The 17,423-nt window shown below is 44.8% G+C and overlaps 1 protein-coding gene across 1 annotated transcript in view; it reads right to left on the bottom strand.

The window, feature by feature from the left end:
• DTNA (dystrobrevin alpha) overlaps positions 1-15,085 on the bottom strand; it is a 244,482-nt gene extending 229,397 nt beyond the window's left edge. Inside the window, exon 1 of the mRNA XM_068396052.1 lies at positions 14,884-15,085. The gene's annotated coding sequence lies outside the window, so the exon portion shown is untranslated. The remainder of the gene's footprint in view (positions 1-14,883) is intronic.
• Between the last annotated feature and the right edge of the window lie 2,338 nt (positions 15,086-17,423).

The raw sequence follows: 17,423 nt of genomic DNA, 5'->3' as shown, positions 1-17,423 counted from the left end.
CCTCTGAAACCAGGGGCTAACTTGGCACTGGGATCACGCTAAACCAGCTGGGATTGCACACAGAGATTGCTGTGACAAGCCAGCTCTAGTATCAGCTCCCAGAGTTTTCGTGATGTCATTTTTTCCTACTTATGTTGAAAAAAGTTATGAGGGTTGTATTAACAGAAACAGAAGCATTTGTTATTTGACAGTGTTATTAAATAGATCTAAATTTGACAAAACCAAATCATTACTTTTAGCAGTGGCTATTGTTAATCAGGAATGCAGTAGTTAAAGACCAAAGGAGACAAATTCACTTGGCTGGTAAATAAAACAATGGATGAACTCCCACCTGTTTGGGACTTGAAGCCCCGCAGTGAGAAATGGGCTGACTTAATGCTACTCCAGTTACAAGTACGAAATGTGTTCACCCTCAGTCAGGTCATTGAGAGGAACAGAACAATTCTTGGTGTTCAAAATACTCCCTCTTACTGAAACAAGTCACTTAGGGATTAATGCAGGCATGGACTCCATGCCATTTGAAACGGCCTCTGACCATTGTAATCCATGTTCTTAGGACTTTGACCTTTTCTTTGTTGTTGTGTTTTTGTGATACATTATACAATTAATTCAAAAAAGCCTCCAGGATGCTGATTCCTTATCTTTTGTTTTTTGTTTTTTGTTTGTTTGTTTGTTTTTTTGTTGGTTTTTTTTTTACATTATCATTGTCTCCTCCCTACTCCCCTCAATATGCTAAGAAATCCAGTTACCCCACCTTTGCAGACATGCATGTATTCAGGCATTTATTTCCCTTCTCTGAGGCATGTGTAGTTTGAACCTGCCTCAGCTATGTGCTGGGTGCTTCACCATTAATAGCTTCACAGGGAACATACTCAGAGTCACAGCAGATCCCCTCAGAAGCGACTTCGGTGGAGCTATACGAATTTGTGGAGCTAAGAATCTACTGCCTACATTGTGTTACACACTCCTTTTGTATGAGAAGGCACAGATTAGCAGTACTGTTTTCTATTTTGCTGTAAAGCCGCCTGCACTGGGGTAGTTTTTTTCCTGCAGTTCTTGACATCTGTTACATGTATTTTCTTTTTAAAAGGGAAATTTAAAAATAGAATATTAATAAACAATGGTAACAGTACAGTTACCATTTACAAATGCTGCAACTTTAGAAGCAACTGCTGTAGGTGCTTCTGCTGAGAATATTTGCCAAGTAGAAAAACGCAACAGTTAAGAAGCCAGTTAATACAGATGCACAGACAACATGGAGCAGAGCCTTATGTATCAAAATCCAGCTAAACACCTTAATATCTAATGACGTTGATGATTCACGAGTAGTATGCAAGTGGGTGTTACCACTTTCCAAAAGAAAGTCACATCACACACTCATCTCTTGCAAGGTAGGGGAAGATTATCTTATTTAAAAACAAAAGAAGGAAAAAAGGAATAAACTGTGAAAAATAACCTGTGAAACGAATAGTAAAGGTCCTCTCAAGGTCTGAGCTTCCAGCCTCCCTGCTCACATAACATATGCTAACAAGTGTTTTGATACTCAAGGACTGTGTATGAGTGTATGCTGAAGATTCAATTTAAACGCTTTAACAACATTTGATAACATTTCATAAATTATGTTTCAGTCGTTGGTATGTTCTACCCAAACACGAGTAGAAGTATGAGCATAAAGAGCAAAAATATTCTTAATGAATTTTTAACCCCTTGTTAACAAAAGATTCATTGGACTTAGCCAAGCAGACAGCAAGAGGCCCAGGAAGTTTCACTGCTGTGAGGCTGCCAAAGATAAGGAAGTGATAAAAGAAACACCTCTCCTTTTGGTTTGGGGCTTTGCGAATAAAGCAATACATTATTCTTAATTACTCCATTTCAAGACTACAAGAAAAATGTAGATTGTCCCACTACCTTACAGTCCTTAAATGAAAACAGATGCACGAAGAGCTACCTACAACAACATGCAAGTTTTGCTGTAATTTCAGTGAAAAGAAGTTGATAAAAAGAAAAGCAAGGAAAGGAAAAATACCACCATGAAAAACCAACCACCCTTTCCCCCCTGCCCCCAAAGCCCCATGAGAGTCATCCAAATGGATGCTGGTAATTTTGGATAACTGGGACTGATGAAATAAATTTGTTTGTCTGTAGCTTACCAAAGATAAGCGTGTTGGTATGAACAAACTGGGATGTAAATCGTAATAGCAATGGGATGACCATCGCTTTTTTCTCTCTGTTAGTCAGAGCCATAGCGAGCCTTCTGAAAAAATCAGTATCAAACTCAAGTGTCCCGGACTTGGTTGGTTTCAGAACAGCTAATTCAGGAGTGTTAAAATCAGGCCCTACATGCCCACTCTCCTCCTTTGCATTCTGAGGGAGGCAGCGTGCCACAGGGCCGACTGTGCCAGTCGATACCTTCCCCTTTCAAGTATCGCTACTTGAGAAAAAGTGAAGTGTTTTGGGCAAACAAAACAGGAGGAAAGCGACAGCCCGCCCGCTGATGTCAAAGGAACGATACACCCGTATCCTGCCCTCTGTGGTAAATCTGCATTTCCCCACCTGGCCAAAGGAGCAGCCACCCCCTCGGTGCTGGCTACCTGCCCGCGCACGGCAGCTCCGTGGTTTCAATCTGCAGTACTGTAGGGCATGAAACTAAAGCTTCTGGTCAGCTACGGATAACTGTGACCATCTAGTAGATTTGGCAGCAGTTTTCAGCTCTCCTTCCATTGTGTTATTTCGAGGTCTTGCAAAACACATGTCCGTGTATGTAAGGGAAATTTGGGGTTCAAGGACAAATCTTCTCAACAGCTGAGCAGTAAAATGAGATTGACTCATAGGCATAAAGTCTGCCGTGAAAGACAACTTCGTTTTTAAATATTTTTCCTCAGTTTTGACCAGCAAATAGCATAAGGATATGGGATTACTAAGGTTTCTGCTAGCGTTATTTTATTTCTCTTTCTTTTTTTTCCCAAACTCTCCTGTTTTCCTAAGCCACGTTCTTAATTGGATGCTCAGACTAATGTGAGAGATGTATTAAAAATACATAAACAGTAGGATCATCAAACAGAGTATATGCAAAATGGTAGATTTTAGAAATATTCCCTGCTAACATTTCAACTGTTAAATGCGTTTTGGTAGGCAAAGAAGACTCTGCAGCTTTTTAAACATGAGGAAATCCAAAGGATTACATCAAATCATGTTACAGACACTGACAGATACAGGCTTTCAAGCAAAACAGCTGTCATTAAGCTCCTGTGACTGCTTAGAATACATCACTGCAGTCTCCTAAAAAAACAAAACTGTGGGGAAAAATGAGTACCTTTAATCTATACTTTAGCTTCAGAACAGACAGGCAGCTCCATGTTTCTTCCTTTTCCTACAAATAAACAAAAGCAACATGAACCATTTCTATGCCTGTGGTCATCAGCAAGGGCCAAAAAGCCACTATACGGCCTCCAACAACTGCACCCCTCTTAGCAGTGACTGCAATCTCACACATGCTTTCCTAGGACTGCACTTACTGCTATGTGTTCATATTAATTTTATTTAATATTAAGGTGTTCCGGATACAACATAACTTCCTACCTTCCAAACGTTTGCGCTACTTCAAACGAAGACTGGGTAAGACGCCTGAAACAGCATCCGGCATCAATACAGCTGCTAAAATGCTGTTATGTCATCCCTTTCCTCGGGCAGTCATAAAAGCTGTCCCTGCGCATCTCCTACGGCAGCAGCAGCCTGCCACAGCCACCAGGGTTTGTGTTGCTCTGTGTGACAACTAGTGCAAATTATTTACTGAGAAAATTTGCATGCTTATATGCCATCCATGGTCAACGTGCAGCAGTGGCTGAGGTAAGACAGAGCTGCTTAAATCTAAGCGCCACTGGCAGAAGGGGAGAGAAGATGCTTGGGCTTGTAGAGGAGACACAAGAGCAGCTCTGTGTCAGGGAGGGAGGTGAGCACAAGGCATGGCTGGGCTGACTGGTCTAGAAGATGCTTCTGTGGGGAGCTGGGAAGGCAAGGGATGGCAAGACAAGAAAGCAGTTTGGTCCAGGACACATATAGAGATGACTGAAGGTCACAGAGCTCTACTTAGAAGGAAGTGTCACCTCTAAAACAGCCTTTTTGCTGAATTTTTGATTACCTTCATGGCCTGAAGGTGATCAACTTTGATCCAGGTTCATGTCATTATATGGCACAGGAAGGAGGACATAGCTAATGATTTCTGTAAGTCTCAGCTCTCAAAAGCATCGTTCAGGCCTGATGTAATCAATCCCTATGTTAGAATCTAACAGGGTCACCAGTTGAATAGTTCCCAGTTTATTTATGGCATAATACTTGCACAGAAATACAGACAAATACATATTAATGTCTTTAAAGTAGCTTTCACAGGAAATGCCAGCCGATCTAGCTGTACACGTCTTAAACCTTCCCTGCTTGTATCCTTGCTCAGAGAATCAGAGTCATTTATTGGGGAGCGCATGCCTTTTCTCTCTGTACCCCCAAGGTCAATGTGCTCAAAGCCTTTCTGCTAGTCCTTCCATCTGGATACTTGGTAAACTCCAGAGGCATTTGCATTGATGGCCCAGGACTTAGCACTAGATCTGTCATATATGGTTAAGCTGCTGCTGGGCTAAGCTCCCTTTTTTATCCTGAGTGGTATTTTCTCTTTGAACTTCAGGAATTTATACGGTGTTTTATCCTTTCAAGTATCTCTACAAATTCTTCATAGGATCTACAGCACAGGGAGGGCCTTTTTATGACAGGAAGACACAGTAGGTTTCCATGCTTTGCAGTCACTGTAATATAGCCCACTGCTTCACTAAGCCCACTAACATTACATTAATTATTTGGAACAGAGCTTATGGTAAAGAAGTTGTGGTCGTTTGTTCTGATAGTCAAGCACACCATCAAAAGACTACAACAAATCAAAAGTTTTATAATGCCCTACTACCTACTTTCATGTGGTGAAAGACAAAAAAAAAAAAGCCACAAATTGCACAGGAATAATTATCTTTCTGCTAGCTTGTTTTTAAAAGTAAGATAGGTAACATTTAAGTGTAAATGCAAACAGCAATGATAATATGGCGCTCCTAGAATATCAGAAATGTAGCATTCCCTCTGGAAATACAGAAGAGCATTACAACGGGACAAACGAAATCTACCTTTCACCAGAACATGAAGGTATTCTACCTGTTCTACCTAAGAAGGATGACTGGGTAATCCTTGGTGGAGAGAAATGTACTAAGTAGCTGCATTTTAAGTTACTAATCTTGTACAACAGTTATTATTTATCTTTTCTGTGCAAAAAAGTTTCATGTAGTTGTCCATAATAATTTCAGTCTCAACATGACTAGATTAAACAGGGGTCAGGAAGGAAAAATTAGCAAAGACCTTTTAGGGTAGACGGATGCAGTGTTCACAAACACTGATTGCTTTTAAATCTTCTGTATCTGTCTAGAGAAACAGGGACTACAAAAGTAATACCTCTAATATTACAGTATTTGACAGTATGTATCACCTTTCACTGCAGGAGGTTATACAGGGCATGGCTTGATGCAGTTCAACTTCCAATGTGCCTGTCTGCAGGCTTAAAACATACAGCGACTTACTTTCCTCTTTTCAGTGCCAGCACTTAGTTGAGAACAAATATATTCCTACGTCAGCAGGCTCAGTAATAAAAAGGAAATCAGTGTCCTGTCTGTTGGCATAAACAGATACAGCTTGACCCTGCTAGTGCTAACGTTGGTCTTCACCCCATAAAGGTCTCCTTGAGCGTGTTCCTCATGTAAGTAGTCCCATCAGGTCAAATGAGACCCTTTTCCCAAAGAAGCCCTTGCAAGATAAGTCCTGCTCTGTCATGTGAAGAGAAAAGGAACTCAGCTGGAACATGTACTAATTTTCATTAACACAGTACAGTCCTCGTCTGATAATCTGGGGGGCGGGGGTTTCTCTTTTCTTCTCCCTCTTTCTACCGGTTTCAGGTCTTTTCTTTTCACCCTTCCCTTTTGCCTTGCTTTCCTTGTCCTTTTACATCTCCTTTTCTCCATCCCACTTTCCCCTTTTAACAACCCTCCTCCCTCCACCCTGTCTTTCTTTCACTTTGCCCTCTCCCAGTCCTTTAGAGGACTGCACCTGTGTTTTTCTAATAGTCCCACCAGAAGGAGCTGAATGCAGGTGATAAGAAAACTGATAAAAATCACTTGAGACTTAAGGGCTATGTTCCCCTAGCCTGCACAAAGGGGAATGGTAGATGTGGGCTAAGGAGATGGGGATTAAACGAGTCGAAACTTGCAGAATTCCCACACAGGGGATTTAAATTTCTGTAGTTCCATTTAACTAGTGCACACCACCATTAACCTGCTTGTTCTGGTTATTATTTAAGAGGCAAAAAAATGAGCTGAATCACATGGTAAACACACATGAAAAACTAAAAGAAGAAGAAGAAGTTAATAAAAATGTGTGTATGTCAGACATTACACTCAGACCAGAACACATCCTTCCATTTGATAATCAGAATGCACCAGGCATACTCTTGTCATTTTTATTACGGGAGCAAATACTTGCCTCTGAATCCCACAGGAGGTTTTAATCGTCTTTTGAAACCTGGTTCCTAAGAAATTACCTCATTACTCCCCCTCTTCAAAGCAGTCCCTTTGTTGTACTCATTTCGGATGCCTTGCCAGGTAGGTCAGCCCTCACCAAGAGCCTCGTCCCATCCTTTAAGCCAAAATGTACCCCCTTGGCCGGCTGGCCCATTTAGTGCTGGCTTGCAGAATTTCTCCATGCACTATGTGCACTTGGGAAGCCAGTGACCACAGTACTTGATTTGGGAGTCACACAGACAGCTGTCATGTCTTCAGGTTAAGCGTAAAGGGATTACATTAGATCGGGTAAATACAATTTATTTCCAGGATTTGAGAAAAGATTTTTCTTATCCTAATAATTCCTGCTAATCTAACTTAAGAGTCCTAGAAACACAAAGCTGAATCTCTGCTTTTCTACTGAGGGTATCCAGAGCTCATTACAGATTTTGCCAAAAATCACAGATCCTTGGTGTGCCCTATCAGCTCAAGGAGAACTGCGTTCACAGCAAGGCCAGGCAACTCTCCAGCATCACACTGATAAAATTAGGGAAATGGGCTCAAGGGAAATGGGCTTCTGCAATTAAATCCCTCTGCAGACAAGTTCAAGTCACCTAGCTTTTCTATGTCCCTTCTGTAGAGATGCAACTAATGTTTAGGTCTTCAAAGGACTTACAAGTGTTTCATTATCAATTATTGTATGGCCTGCATGCACATTAGCTGACTGCCATCCATAGATGGGGCTTAGCATTTACTCACTAGCTAACTACACACAAAGATTTTGAAAGCTACGACCTACAGAGAAAGTTTTGTTATGTTCTGTACTGGTAGCTGATTTCCATGCAACTCTTGCCCAGTGAAGTATTTCATGCTTCAAAACGTAATTCAAAACAACAAGCACGGCATGCACAGATTTCCACTGATCTCAAGCTGTACTAGTAAGCGTGTTGGTAGGATCTGAGCTGGCAGCAAGCTTCAAGTGGTCTGTAAGGGGATTCACTGCAGTGAAGTGTCATTTTCCACATTCCCAGTTGTAGTAACAAGGGTGCCTGGATTCAAAAGACTAAATAGCCTCCTTTGTTTATTACATAATCTGCAAAACTGCAAGCAGAGAGCAACAGGGAAAGCACAGATCCTTCATCTGAGCACTCTGACATGCTCCCTCCCCAAAAGAAGTCTCTCTTCAGGCTCATCACTTTAGTACACAGCCTCTCGCTTTGGCAACTTTTTTCAAATTGTAAAGATCCCTATTTATTATGCCCATACATACAATTATCTACATCTACACATATGTATGTGCTTTGCTGGCTGCCCACATTCAGGCCCATCTGTTAGGCTGGCACTCTGCCCACCAAGAAGTTGGTCGGTCTGTTTCACTAAAGCGTAACTGTCAAGCCCTGATGGGCTTTGGTGGGCAGCCAAGAGCCCTTCTTTCTCCAGGGAGGCAAGCCTCCCAGCACAACTCAAGTTTGTGTTGCACTCCACGTGACCACGGTCATTGATGCACGCCAAAGCAAAGAAGACTTCAACGAGGAAAGAAAAGAGGAGAGCTGACTGGTACTTCAGACTGTGATCAAGACCTGCTTTGTGGCGGTGATTACCGTGGACAATGCTTCTGTGGCTAAGCACAAGCCAACCATCATTTAACTTTAACTCTGGCACCAATCAAGTACAACAGCGCAACTGTGAGAAAACTCAATAGATATAAATAGCCACTATACAAGGCAATTCTGCAAGGCATAAGGGCACACACAAACGGCCTATAAAAGGCAGCTCCTTTCATATGTGTGTACAGACTTGGTGAGGAACTGTATTTGCCCAGGAATCACAGAATCCAAGAACGGTTAGGGTTGGAAGGGACCTCTGGACATCATCTCGTCCAACCTCCTGCCAAAGCAGGTTCACCTAGAGCAGGTTGCGGAGGGTCTCATCCACGCAGGTTTTGAATATCTCCAGAGAAGAAGACTCCACAACCTCCCTGGGGAGTCTGTTCCAGTGCTCTGTCACCCTCAAAGTAAAGAAGTTCCTCCTCATATTCAGGTGGAACTTCCCATGTTTCAGTTTGTACCCATTGCCCCTTGCCCCATCACTGGGCACCACTGAGAAGAGTCTGGCCCCACCCTCTTGACACTCATCTCTAAAGTATTTGTAAGTATTGATGAGATCCCCCCCTCAGACTTCTCTTCTCCAGGCTGAACAGACCAGCTCCCTCAGCCTCTCCTCATAAGAGAGATGCTCCAGCCATCTAATCATCTTTGTAGCCCTTGGCTGGACTCTCTCCAGAAGTGCCTTGTCTTTCTTGAACTGGGGAGCTTAGAACTGGACACAGTACTGCAGGTGTGGCCTCACTAGGGCAGTGTAGAGGGGGAGGAACCAGGGGTCAAGATCAGAACAACATGCATCAAATCTTCAATTCAGCTCAAATCCTTCCAGAAAGATCATACTACCGTCTTGCTCACACTGTTCTCTCTTACATTTCTGATTAAAGCTGATCTTTCCTTTTCTCCTTGCACTGTTTCATCTTTATCACTTGGAAGACAGAGGTGCTCATGGCTTATTTTGGAGGTTTAATCTTTTAATGGTAATAATTACATTCCAGAAAACACTGTGTTATTTTCTACTTTTCATTTTCTCCAGACACCTGTGGAATCAGCCAGTCGGAGGCTGCCTTGGGATAGCTCAGCGTGGCTCTTCCTCCTGGATGGAGCCAGCTCACCCATCCTGCCTGGTGCCAGGCGAGGATGCAAACACAGTTCCACCTTCCTGCACAAGCCAAGATGAACTGTTCAACATGGTCTCACTGTGTTCCATGGACCTATTTGCCTGTGTACAACAAACAAATTTTGGCACTAAACCAGCAGTTCCTCTGTTCCCCAGGAAGGCCCAAGGGCAAAAAGAAATCAGACTTTTATTTAAACCAACATGGTCAAACTTCAATATAGAGGAGTTCTACCAGTTAAACAGGCCTCAACTCACACCCGCTGTGCGAGGAGTTGGTGATCAGGAGGAAGTTCCGGCTGAACCTCTGAAAAGCCGCAGATAACGCTGAAAGATTTCCTTTCCCCTGTTAATATTCATCATGTCAAAAAAATCTTACGTTATCATTCTTACATCACAAAACAGTTTATAGAAGTCGCTGTCACATCACATTTTAATTGCTGTTACCTCTTTAGACAACAAAGCCAAGGCAGAGCTTGTCAGCACCAATAGAAAAGAAAAATCAAGCAGGCTTCTGATGTCTGAATTTCATTTTAAGCAAAATAAGCAGAGGCATCCAGACCACTACATGAGGAAATTCCACATGAATCTTCTACTTTATTTTTGCAGTTCTTCACTCCTGGCTCTTCTGACATGTCTCCTAGCTAAGAAGATTAAAAAAGTCCAAATCATTTGAGATATTTCATTGCTTCTTGGCATCAATCTGGTAGAGGATTTAACTGAAAAGAGCCTTTATTTTTGTACCTTGCACATTATAGGATGGAATTCTGTTAAGTTGTAATCTCTTTTGAGCAATTTAAAAAATCTCTGTATTTCTCCTTACAGGTTGTTCTGGCTAGACAGAGCATCCTTATACAAATGCAGCCTCCGTCCAATAAAAGACGCAGCTCAGCATTTCCCTCTAGGTACTTGTGGCATACACACAGGCACGTGAACTGTCAGTGGTACTTCTCACATAATCAATATAAATACAGTGGATACAGGAGGAAAAGATGACATCACACATTTAATCGTAAAGGTTTTGCATACATACAGGAATAGCATAAAGTAATTATATTCCCTAGCAGCAGTTGAGGACATGCCATGGTAGTACAGTTGTGATCTCTTTCTCTCTTCACTGTGAGGAAGAAAATACACTAGGACTGGATTATGTCATCGTAAATGAGAGAAGGATTTAGCCCCATACCTTTCAGTTCTGGCTATCTTAAGTAGCAAGGGAAAACCCTGGCTCTGCTGAAGTCAACAGCAAAATGCTTTTGATTTCCAGGGGGCACAATATTACCTCATGACTTCACGGTGTTCCAATTCTATGGTAACTAAACCCAAACAAGAGGTATCTGAAGGCTTTTCTTAGATTTCCATCTCTCTAGAGTTGAGATGGGTTTCTCTGGAGATTTCCAGTTCTGGTATCACTTTCTTCATCAGTGCAACTAGTCTCAGATTTGTTGATATCCACATCAGGACACAAAGACCATTGAAATTTCCAAGTTCTTGCAAGTGGCTTGGCATTTCATCTCAGTTGCTGAGACTGCTAAACTCTCCCTGCATTGATTTCTCCACATGTGACATTCTAGATATCTATACATCCAGCAAATTCAACAGGTGTATCTAACTTACAAACAAATAAAGCATTTATGCTTTAATTGGAATTGGTATAATTTAGACCTAAATCGGCACATCTTTCCCACATGTTTTCCAACGTGTCTTCATTGTAATAGTTTCCCAATTTAAGGCAATGTGAGAAGACAGAAGCTTTTTTTGCAAGACCATTAAGACACACACCCCACCCCAAGACCAGTACTAATGCCTGTGGTGATCACAAAATGGTGACTAGTTACATTCACAAGATTTAAAAATATACAGATCAATAATGTTCTGCCACGACTTTCAAATAAAAACCTCATGTATTTTTTTTCAAGCACCGTCCCCCTAGTAGCTTTTGTCGTGAAGTAGGAGAGGGAGCCGTTGCATTACACTCTTTCAGGCCATTCCAATTTGCCCCCCAACTGCCCCCCTGCCGCCCCTCCCTATTTTCAGCAAAAGTGTCATTCTTGTGCTGTTTGTGTAAGTGGACAGAATTTCGAGCATCTGCTCCCAAATGATTCTAAATCAAGGAACTTTCATGCTCCGCTAGCTTGAGAAGATGCTGTTATTAATTTAGATCGCTATTCAAGGAAGTTCAGAGTAAGTGTCTCAGTGAAGACATCTCTGATGGAAGGCTTTGTTTTGTTTCTGAAAACAGCTGAGTGAGCAGTCTTCAATCTCACTGTTTAACACATTTCTGAGGCTACCACCTCTAAGAAATTTCGATTATTTTCATTAGCTTAGCAATAACATCAGCCTCCTCTGGAATCAGAAAAAAATGCTCTCATTCCACAGCAACACTCATAAAAGTAATTCAGCTTAGACATATATTGGGGTCTATGAAGATGCAACACTGCTCTTACTCCTCTACTCTTTATCTGATTTCAGAAGTCCGAAAAAGCTGGTGCAAATCTACAATGCAGAAAGTGAAAATGTAAGTATTAGGTCATACTGCTACTGGATTTGAAACAATGTAAGACATGAACATGTATGGCCTCGCAGACCTGATTTGCTTGGCAAGTTAACACACCGTGATTTCCCTAACCTGATCCTAACCAACAGCCTTTCATTTCAATAGAAGCAGGACCAACTCTACAAAGAAAAGGCACCCTTGAGTCAGAGGACTTAAGTGAGTTTTTTGCCTGCTAGTTACTTGCCTAGGTGCACAATGAATGCAATGCACCCCGTGCATGAATACCACATAATACCAAATTTAAAGATAAGAGGTCTGACTCATCACTCCATTGCACCAGTTCTGTGCCTACAGGGCTCCATGTTCTTCCACGGTGACTCAGTCCCAAGACTCCCCTCTCTCCAGGAAAAACATGACAAGTCATGCAGTACATGCCAGACTTACCCATCAACTACAATCCCCATTTGCACGGCAAAACTAATTGGAATGTAACATTCCATACCACTTACATTTTGCTGTTATGCCTAGAGATAGGAACATATATAATTAATGTAAAAAACAGCAGTTTAAAACACAGTCATTAGAATTAACCCTCTGACACCTGGCAACACACTTCAGGAGCCCTGTTTAAAAAAACATCCCTTAACAAATGTTAATAGTGTGAAAATGTGCAAGCTAAGATTAACAGCACAGAATTAAGGAGAAGGAGATTAGTCACTGGAACAAAAAGTTTCTCCAGAATAGTTCCCATTCCAAGATTGCTGCCTTCACTTTCCTAACCCAAAGCTGCTGAAACAGAAGAAAGAAACTTTTTGGACAACTGTAAGATAGGCACTGACTATTTCTTCTGAAAGGACACGCTGTGTTTATGACAGCTGTTTTGGGCTTTCAGCTATACAAATATAAAACACCATGAGGCCAATTTTCTCCTCACAGTTTCATGTCAGTATATACCCATTGATTTCAGTGCAATTATATCCGATTATTTGCCTGGCATGGAAGTTAGACAGATCAGTGCTGACCCTTATAGGCAATTCTGAACAGACTTAGGCTGAGCAGAATGGATAGGAGGAGATAATCTATTCTACTGTCTCTGACAGCATACAACTGTAGAAATCAAGGAAATCATTAATAAAGGACTAAATCTTCAAAAGCCAAAGACAACAAAAAAACCCATCCTTCACCCTCCTCTAAACCTTAGGAGACTGCTATCCGGCAGCTTACCTTAATGTACTTCGTGGGGTTTTTTTCTGGTTTTTCGTTGTGGGATTGGTAGGTTACCCTAGCACACAGAGATCACGGCCACACTTTCGTTTTCAGGACTGGGTCCTGAGGTACTTCCCAGTGAGAGCTGAATCCACCATGGTTGAGCCTGCACAGTTTACGCATCCTGGGCATTGGTGCACACAACCAGTAACACACCAAAAACTGCTTGTGGAAATGATTACACACCATTGGGGAGACAATAATCAATGCTGAGTATTACACGCATTAATTATCTACTTGCCCATGATCACAGCATGCACACGTGTAATTTTGTATTTACTACCACCACTGCAAGACTATAGGACCTCATTCTCATTACAGTTATATCTCATTGATAGGTTAGGTCTGGAGTTGATATTTTGTGTGTGACTTTTTATAGGAAGGAAAGATTTATTTTTAGGCATTCAGTTCTTTGAATTTTAACTTTGACTTGTGATAAAGAAAAACCAAAATCCACATGAAACCACAAAAACCTCTAGTACATTAAATACCAACTTTGAATAAATACAGGAACTTGACTGGTGACTGCAACAGGAGGGTGAAACCCAAAAATGTGTCAGGATCATTCTCTTTTGAGGAGCAATATAAAGACATGAACTTAAAACAGACAGGCATTGGCTTTTATCTCATGCTCACTTACCCTTTGACAATCAGAAATCAGCACGACCTAAAAATCTCGCACTCACTACTCTCCAGTTGCCATCGTTTTATTAGTGAATAGGTGCTCAGTCACGTGTGCATTCATTGGTGTGAAAGACCAGCCTGGTGTTCAGGTAAAAGTTAAGGGAACAGCTTCATAGCTATGACATGGCTAAACCACACAATCCATGCCTTTACCCCCCAATATTATACAACTACTTCTATATCCCAACAACAAGGGGAGGAGCAGAAGTACAGCGTTCAGAAGTGAACAGTAAGTTGCAAAATTTCAAACACGACACAATATATTGAATGTCTACAAGCACCAAGTTCGTGATACTGCTTCTTACTTGGTGAACCTCTCATTTTGACACCTTCTGGGTCACCAGTAACTATTGAGGATTATCGGACAACGTTGATTCCCAACAATGTTTAAGGTACTACCTAAAACATCGCCCACCCTAAGAAGTAGATCCAGTGAATAAGTCAGCTGACCACCGCAGTCACCAGCAATATTTAATCTTAAGTGGTAGCTACTCTTCAGCATGGGAGTACAGTATAAGCTAGTTTGGCTGCAACGACTACGATTTTCACCGCCAATTACCAAACTTTGCTGACGAGTCAGTGAACGCACAGGCAAAGGCAGTGCTGCTGCATTATGGGGTGCCCTCCTTTCATCCCTTTTACCTCAGCCGGCCATAAGACGTGACAGCAGCTGAGCAGGGACAGCCAGAAGCCCACCGGGTCCCTTTCTCCATGCTGAGGGACCCATGGACATGCTGCATGGAGCGGCTGGGTGGGTCACTGGGAGATAGCCCGGCTGTGCACACTCACACACACACCTGCCAGGGCCGGGAGTGCCTCAGCAGGCACCACGAACTCGCCCTAAGGACAAGCGGAAGCGCGGTAGGACCCCAGCGGGGGCAGCTTCGGCGGGGTGGGGCCGGGCAGCCGAGGCTGCCCTCAACCCCCAGACACAGGTGTCCCACAGCGCTGAGGGGGGGAACCCTGCCCACCGCCCGCCCGCTGCCCCACACAGGTAAATGGCAACAGGCTGCGCCCCCCCGCCCAGCACCACGCACCCGCTGCCCCAGCCGGGATCGCTACCTCAGGAAGGTTCTGCGAGCTCCCGCCGCCACCGCCTGCTCCCGCCGCCACCGCCGGGGCGGATCAGCTGATATTTACCTGTGAGATAATGCACGCTCCGTAAGGTCACCGTGCACCCGCCAGCACACGGTGCCAGGCGGGAGGAACGCCGGGAGCGAGAGTTGTTGCTCCTTCGTCGCCGCCGCCGCGCACGGCACCGGAGCGGGGCGGCCGCGCCGCGCAGAGGCTGAGGCTGAGGCGGCCGCTGCCGCTGCAGCTCCTGGCACATGCTGCAGGTGTCAGCGCAGGAGCTGCCCCGCCGCCCGCCCGCCGCTCCCGCCCACCCATCCCGCTGCGCATGCGTGCTCGCCCCACCGCGCCGGCGCGACGCTTCTGCGCCGGCGCCCTGCGCTGGCTGAAGCTGCCGCGAAGCCGTTGCCCGGCTCCCGCGCTGCCCTCGGGGGACGCTTCCCCGCCAGCACCGCCGCGTGCGCGGGGGGGGAGGGGGCGGCGGGAGGGATGACGTAGTGGGGTGTGGGGCAGGGGCGAGGCCCGACGGCGGCCCGGTAGCCTCCCCCCCGGCCCCAAGCCCCCCTCTGGGGTGCGGCTCCGTGAGGGAGGTGCGGGTGCGACCCCCCCCCTCTCTCCCAGGGTGGCGGGCGGGCCGGGGGAGCGGCGGGCCGGGCTGGCGGGAGGGATGATGTCATCCTTTTCTGCCGGGGAGGGGCGGGGCGGGCGGGAGCGGAGGGGGCGCGACGCGGCGCCCACCGGGGCCGGCACGTTTTAAACGTCGCACGGTGTAAGACCGGCACGCTTTGAAACGCGCTGCCCCGGGCGGGGGGCGATCGCACCGGCCGTGCCGTGCCGTGCCGTGCCTGCCGCAGCAGCGGGGCGCAGCGGGTGCGTTGGGGCTGCCAGGCGCTGGGAGGAAGCGTCCCGCACACGGGTGGTGCTTCCCCCGAGCCGTGTTCCCTGGCACGGAGGGAGCCCTCCACGCTCGGTCCCCCCCAGCCCGGCGCCTGAGCTCCAGGACGCGGAGCAGACCGCAACTTTCGCGCCGTCACACGCAGCTGAGTGACGTACTGGGGAAGGAGCGCTGTGTTTCAGGCACGGTTAAAGCCTTTCCTCCGGGTGTGGGTTCTGCAGGTGTGAGTGGCTGTGTACGTGCTCAGCTTTACCACGGCTGGCTGCCGGGGAGCAGCGGTTAGCGGGGGGGGCGTGCGAGGAGCCTTCCGTGCGCGGTAGGTAGCCCGGCTATAGAAAGAGATGGACAAAAGCTCCTGCTGATCCTGCGGTTTTCAAAATTATCACATTTTGATGCTAAAGATCTGTGCCCCACTTTTTCCCCTAAGTCTGGTCAAGTAAACCCTAGGGATTAACCATCTAGGCTTAACGCACAGGTACCCGAGATGAAAATTCAGCGCCTTTCTGAGAAGCAGCCTCATATTCCCTTTCACTCATCATATATAACCGGAAAATAAGACACAGCTGTCTGCATTAGAAACACAATGTACGGTCTTTAAAGCAACAACATTTGGAAGTTGGGTGGGGTTTTTTTCTGTTCAGCTTTCATGGATTTTCCCATCCACTTATGAAAACCTTAGGTACAATGTATATATATATATATATATGTATAACCTTAGGTACAATACTTACCTTAAGATCAGATAAAGCTAAAGGGTCTGGATCCTGCTTACCACGTGGTTTCGGGAGGGCTGAAGGCTTTTGGGGTGCTGCTACATTGGTCCTGTGGCAGGGCTGATGCTTTGACTCATCTGAAAACAACACAAGGAGAAGCAGAAAAGAAGCAGAAAAGTGAAAAGGGGGGAGATTTGATTGTGCTGGAGGCTGAAATGTGCCTTGCTAGATAGGGCATTACACTACCCAACTGCATGCAAATATTTAAGAATTTAATAATCCTTATTAAAACAGCAGTCTGAGGGGTTGAGCACAGGAGAAAGGCATCGCACAGACAACACTGGATTCTCACACAGATCCCCTGTTACACCATTTTGTGGTTACTGGCCTCCTCAGGCTGCTGAAGCAGTGGGAAGGAGAAATGAGAAGAGGACGGGAATGTGATTCAGGCATAGCAGGTACCATAGAGAGTGGCCTGATGGTACCCTCTGGCTTGGTAAGATGCACTGGGAACGTGGGAGGGATGGAATGTGTAAGAGGTGACAAAACAGCTGAAGTAATGTGTGAGGTCATGGAGGACACGGAGGTTGAAATGGGAACTTGAAGTTAGGGGTGGTAGGTGATGGAGAGCCAGCAGGAAAGTCCGTGTGTCTGCAGATATCAGTTATGGAAATTGATTATTATTACACAGTATAGTAGAAAAACGCGGGGAAAAGGCAGCATCACAGAGGATGAAATGAGTAAGCGTGCAGCAACGGATTCTGTCACTGTAATGATGAGGTAAGGGAAGATTTTGTTTAAACAGGGACGTTTAAGTGAGAGTAATCTTCCTGAAAGGGAAGAGTGACACATAAAGGAGATCAGATCACAGGAGAACCTGTCCTTAAAAATCTCTGTTTCCATCTCACAAGAGAATATACCAGGAGACCTCAAATGCTCAGTAGGGATCCAGTTAAGATATTAACGGGGCTGAGGATGTTCATAGCTTTCTAGGCTGCTAA

This window comes from Nyctibius grandis, chromosome 3 (assembly GCF_013368605.1).
Source record: "Nyctibius grandis isolate bNycGra1 chromosome 3, bNycGra1.pri, whole genome shotgun sequence".
NCBI lineage: Eukaryota > Metazoa > Chordata > Aves > Nyctibiiformes > Nyctibiidae > Nyctibius > Nyctibius grandis.
Note: the sequence above shows the minus strand (reverse complement) of the source record. Positions and strands in the feature narration are given on the sequence as shown.